The 6,000-nt window shown below is 47.6% G+C and overlaps 1 protein-coding gene across 5 annotated transcripts in view; it reads right to left on the reverse strand.

Annotated features, from left to right (window-relative positions):
• The window catches only part of CLOCK (clock circadian regulator), a 118,337-nt gene extending 113,338 nt beyond the window's left edge, over positions 1-4,999 (reverse strand). For 3 of the 5 annotated variants that reach the window (XM_032151348.2, XM_058434357.1, XM_058434366.1), the window contains exon 1: positions 4,561-4,639. The gene's annotated coding sequence lies outside the window, so the exon portion shown is untranslated. Of the gene's footprint in view, positions 1-4,560; positions 4,640-4,856 lie in introns of those variants that run through there. The other 2 variants (XM_058434363.1, XM_058434345.1) reach the window with 1 other exon arrangement.
• Positions 5,000-6,000: the final 1,001 nt, after the last annotated feature.

The raw sequence follows: 6,000 nt of genomic DNA on the forward strand, positions 1-6,000 counted from the left end.
AAGAGCTAAGATCTGAGCTAAGTTTCCTTTCTTAATTTCTCAATTTAAAGGTTGAGATACATATTCTCCCTCAAAACCCCATGCCTCTCCCCCAACCAAAAAAAAAAAAAAACAGAAATTTTCTTATAAAATCTGTCATTTTCTACCTTGTGTTATAATGTCTATGCTTTTCAGTTGGGCACGGTGGCTCACACCTGTAATCCCAGCACTTTGGGAGGCCGAGGTGGGCGGATCACCTGAGGTCAGCAATTTGAGACCAGTCCGCCAACATGGAGAAACACCATGCCTACTAAAAATACAAAGATTAGCCGGGTGTGGTGGCAGATACCCGTAATCCCAGCTACTCTTGGGGGGCTGAGGCAGGAGAATCACTTTAACCAAGGAGGCGGAGGTTGCAGTGAGCTGAGATCACGCCACTGCACTCCAGCCCGGGTGACAGAGCGAGACTCTGTCTCAAACAATAATAATAATAATAATAATAATAATAATAATAATGTCTACACTGTTTTAACCATACTAGATTTCAAAACCACTGAAGGCAGGGTCAATTATACTGCATCTTTCTAGGTATCTCCCATAGTAAATAGTCTTGATCAATACTCTGAACTTTTTGCAAACTCTATCAGCTAAAAAGAATTAAGCTTTGGTAATTCTTTGTAACCTGGTTTAAAACAAACCCTCTGGAACAATTAGAGAACCAGAGGGATGGATGGAGGAGAGGGTAGTGCATATTAGTTGTTTGTTGTCAGTTAAGCAAAAGCCAGACCAAAGAGCCTCTTCTCTCCTTTTCCCTTCAAAAGCTAAATTTTATCCAAGTCAGTATCAGTGTCCCTTAGTTAAGGACAGTCTGCTTAGGTTCACTTCAGAGGAGCTCAAGAGGCTGCTGTAATCTACGAGGCTTTCGTAGGAGTCTGCAAGCAAGTACAGAAGGAAAAAAAAATCAAAGTTTAACCCATACACTATCGATCAAGTCAAAAGCCAAAGAAAACTCTAAAACTTGGACTCTACAGAGTCCTATAAAGTTCATGGAATCCAAGCACTTTTTGGGTTTTGTTTAAAACAGGGTGTCACTCTGTCACCAAGGCTGAACTCCTGAGTTCAAGTGATCCTTCCACCTCAGCCTCCCAATTAGCTGGAACTACGGCACGCACCACCCCATCTGGCTAATTTTTTAAAAAAAAATTTTGTAGCAAAGAGGTCTCACTATGTTGCCCAGGCTGGTCCTGAACTCCTGAGCTCAAGCCGTCCTCCCACCTCGGCCGCTCGAAGTTTACAGTGAATTAAATCTATACCAGATAAAACTTACATCAGTATGACCTCCCTTCAAACTCGGCAAATGCCTCCATAACAATTGGCCCCTGACTAGTGAAAAGATGCGTATGACCTATGGTCTATATTACATGTTAAGCTTTCTGACAGGCTCCAAGTCATGTCCCTGTCCTGTAGGTAATAACACAGCCCATACTAGAGGCAAAATGGCAAAGCAGATGATCATTCAAGATGATTCCGTTTCCAAGGCTGAAAAGGACATATTTGCAAATGCACAGAAAAAGATCTAGAAGATCATACAGTGGTGTTAATAGTGTTACCCTTCAGTCAAAGGTGTAAGAGTAGCTGTGCTCCCCAGATTCCTCTGGGGAGGAATGTGAGCTAGAAGTGGATGTAAAGGGGTTGTCACTTATTATATATACACTGTATTGTTTTAACTTTTTATGACCATCAATTTACTTCTGTACTTTTAAAAATAAGAGTCCCAGCTACTTGGCAGGCTGAGGCAGGAGAATCTCTTGAAACTGGGAGGCGGAGGTTGCAATGAGCCAAGATCGTGCCACTGCACTCCGGCCTGGTGACAAAGCAAGACTCCGTCTCCAAAAAAAAAAAAAAAAAAATTGAAATGTAATTCCATTTTTTAAAAAGATTGAATGGACCCACATGGAATTCAAATGAAAAATAAGCGACACTTTGCATAAGTCTATTAGAAAAACCTACATATCAAACAGAAATAATACAAGTATTATCCTACAAAATAAAAAGGAATACTGGTAATATTACAAAAATGCCCACAGCAACTGCAATCCATTACTCACTATTCACTACTTTGATTACACAATATTAGTCACCAGGGGGAGTTTGAGGGTCCCCTCCCAAAATTATATCTCATCTAACAGCTGCCTGTGCAGTCTTAACCTCATTAAACAGGTTTTCAACAATCCACAGTACTAAAAAAATGTTCATTTTGTACACTCTTTTTTCATGAGAAACAACCAGACACACACACACACACAGCCCAACTTACATTTCACTGGGGTTCATGTTTGATTTCCTCAAAAGAAAGAAAAGTTTCCCAACCTGAAAAGCAAACTAACCTGGACAATCAAGTTTACTAGCACTTTAAGGGAATGTTCACATCCTCCTCACGTTTGTCATGAAACTCTGGGGTTAAGTAAAATTTTACCCATCTGTGACTTCTGAAAAAAAGAGGAGGGGGAAACACAAACTACACTCTGAAAGCAGCATAATCCAGCCATAATGCCAAATGTAAACAGTCATTATATATTTTAGCAAGGCAAGATATAACTAAACATCTTTAAAAGATAAATGCCTGTGACCTCTGCAATCTTAAAAATTAAAGTGTAAATAGTCATAAAATGTATCCCAAACTTCCTTTTTAGTTGATTTTCCTAAAAAATATGAAAAGCAATCATATTGAAAATGACTCAAATCACCATAAATTAGGCAACAAAAATCACACAAATTATTTGGGGAGGAGGATTTTTGTTTAATCCAGTTTATGAGTCCATAATATACACAAAAATGTGAAAACATGAAGACATACACATAATACATCTCATTTCCCACCATTCGCTCAGACTGTTTCTCCCTCTCCTCTATTGTTACTAGTTTTCTAAATCCTCCCATAATTTCTTTATATAAACAGCAAACATAAACTTGTATTATTACACCTCGCCCTTAAGATGTAACACACTATTCACAAAGTACTACTACACCTTGCTTTTTTCACTTCATAATTTTTGCGATCTTTCCATGTTAGTACGTAGAAAGCTTCCTTATTTTTTCATAACTGATTATGCCCAGCTTTAGAACATTTTCAGTCTGCTTTCTTCAGGCTAACTTTTTTTTTTAACTTCTTTATTATTATACTTTAAGTTCTAGGGTACATGTGCACGAAGTGCAGGTTTGTCACATATGTATACATGTGCCATGTTGGTGTGCTGCACCCATTAACTCGTCGTTCACATTAGGTATTTCTCCTAATGCTACAGGCTAACCTTTCAAGACATTCTGTTCAGCCAACCACTTAACACTAGAATCAATTTCCTTCCCCCAAGATTTGAAAACCAATCAGATTTGAGGTGTCCCAAGGGATAAGTTTCAGAGAAAGCAACTCATTATCTAAATTACATCCTTTTAAGAATGTTTATTTTCAAACAGGTAGAGGGGAATATTGCACAATTTTCTCCTCTAATCGCTTAAAGCTACAAATCAGAACGCAATCTTCAAAGTGAAATTACCTTTGATTTGGGGGGGATCAGCGTTATAGTCAAATCAACGACTGTAAAAGTTTACTTCTTGTGCTTTTCTTCCACTGTAAAAAATTTTTTATTTTTTAAAGAAGGCTAGAAAGCCTTAAAGTCTAATAGCATGGCATTCTAACAGCAGGAAACCACAACCTGATTTGATCTTTCATCTGCCAGGTCAGAGACTGAGGCTTTTATCTTGCAGAATTAGGCTCACCTACCACCACCAAGAGGACCTCTACAAAGGTGCACTTTCAAAGAATATAAACTCTGCGGCGCTGCGTGTAGGAAATTACACTCCAGGGGCCAGAGCGCCAGAGATAACTCCTGAAAACCCAGCTTCACTGGCGGAAAGAAATCTACAAACGCCAGCGGCGGTGACGGGGAACGGGAAGGGCGGGTGGAGGGAAGAAGAGAAACCGAGCGCCTCGCCGCCAACCCTCGAACCCGCGCGCGGTCGCTGGAGTCAGACGCTAAGAGCCGCGCGCTGCCCAGGGACGGAACCCCGGAACCACGACCACTAACGGAACCAGCCCGCGGCCGGCAACGGCGGCCGTTCGGACTGTGGACCGCGGCACGCGGGCCGGGCGCCGGGAGGGCGGGGGTTCCCCGGAGGAGCTGGCCGCCCCGGCGCCCCATTGGGCGCTGCTCCAAACGTGCCCGAGTGGTGACAGGAATAAAGTGGGTCACAAGGCCTAGCGGGTCCCCAGCGAAAGCTCTCTCGGCACCCAGTCCCCGGCTTTCCCCGCCTCCCAGCTGCTGGAATCGGCCGCAGCTCCTGGCGCCCTCAAGCCGCCCGGCCCCGCCGTGCACCCCACTCCCGCCCCTGCCCCGCAGGTAACCCCAGCTGTCCCAGAGGGCCTCTCAGGCAGGGCGGGCCTCGGCCCGAAGTCCCGGGAAAAGACGCACTAGAACGAGACGCCAAACTTGGGCTTCAGCTCCCGCCTTCCCCACCCTTGGCCGCCGCCCCCCGGCCCCACACACGCCGCCCCCCGCTCCCTCCCCTTCCCCGCGCCCTCACCGTGTGGCTTGCGGCTGCTCCGGCTTCTTCCCTCCCCCACCCAGGTCTCCCGCTGCGATGACTCGGAACCACTACCCCGCCTGTGTTCAGGAGGCGCCGCGGCTCCCACCTCCAGCTGCACCTGGGGCTGTGAGTGGCGCCCCCCACCCACCCCCCAAAAAAATTCGCCGCTCCTGTGGCCAGCTCCTCCTCCCCCTCCCTTCCCCTCCTCCACCAGCCCGGGAGCGCGCATGCGCCGCCGAGGAAGCCAACGGGCGCACGGCAGGCCCTGGGCCCACCGGGCGGGCGCCTCTCACCGGGAGCGCTCGCGGCGGCGGCCAGATTTCCTTCGCGCTCTCGCTCTCCGGGGTTTCCTTTTTTAAACCGGCAGCCGCAAGCCGAGTCCGTGATTGCGCCCCCTCCCGGCGCATGCGTCGTCAGCGAACCCGCGGGCTCCGACGGCCGGCGGAGGCTCTGCGCTCGCCCCTCCCCTCACTCTCCCTTTCCCCGGCGTGGCTCGGTGCGCATGCGACTTGCCCCGTTAGGCAGCACGGAGCCGCGCCAGGGGATCCCGGTCGCCCGAAGAGACTCCCGCTCCCCTTGGGCCGAAACCTGGCTCTGCAGGCGCACCGTTCCCTGCCCCGGCCGGGAAGGACGCCGGTTACTAGAAAGCCGGGGAGGCGGGGCCTGGTCGGGTAGAGGGCGCGGCCGGCCGGCAGAGCGCTAAGCTTAGGTCCTGGAGGCTCTTTGGCTTTCCCCCCGTATGCCGGGGGCGAGGAGGAGGAGGAAGAGCTTCCTGCCGGATGAGGGATCCGGAGGCCAGAAAGGGAACCCGCTCTCCCTTCCAAAGCAAAACACTGCCGACGCCAGGTTAGATTTTTCGGGTGTTGGCAGGAGACTTTTTCCCCCAGTGACATCACTCGCGTTTCCTCTCCTGGTGCTGGGAGAGAAGAGTTGCAAAGGCGCCTGGACCGCCAGTAACATCCTCTCCCATCTCCTGAAGGATCGCGGCTTGGGTTGCTTCTTCTTGGTGGGTGGGCCTGGGGAAGACAGGGCATGCGCCCTCGGCCGGAGGAGGGAAGCGAAAGGAGGTCGGGATTTATTTGCTCATTTGGAGATTTTCCCCTGGCCTTTTACTAAAAACTAAGTGACAGTATAATGGAAGATGCGGAATGAAGCATCAGAAATAAATCAGGACTCTAATTTGCATGGATTTCCTCGTTGGAACAACGTGTGACTACTAATCTTCAGGAAATTACTTCCCTTGATGCGTTAAGGCACATTTGGTCCACATGAGAAAGCACATTTCAGTGCTTCTACTGGAAAAGAGATCTTTACAGTCTTAATTCCTAGTAATTCCTATGTTTTAATGAATACCCTTTGGATTTGAAATAAAAGCCATCTTCTTGTTTCAAAAAATGCACTTTTCTGGCCATAAAATCCTCGCTTTAAAGTAACAGT

The sequence above is a fragment of the Hylobates moloch genome, unplaced genomic scaffold (assembly GCF_009828535.3).
Source record: "Hylobates moloch isolate HMO894 unplaced genomic scaffold, HMol_V3 SCAFFOLD_2, whole genome shotgun sequence".
Lineage (NCBI taxonomy): Eukaryota > Metazoa > Chordata > Mammalia > Primates > Hylobatidae > Hylobates > Hylobates moloch.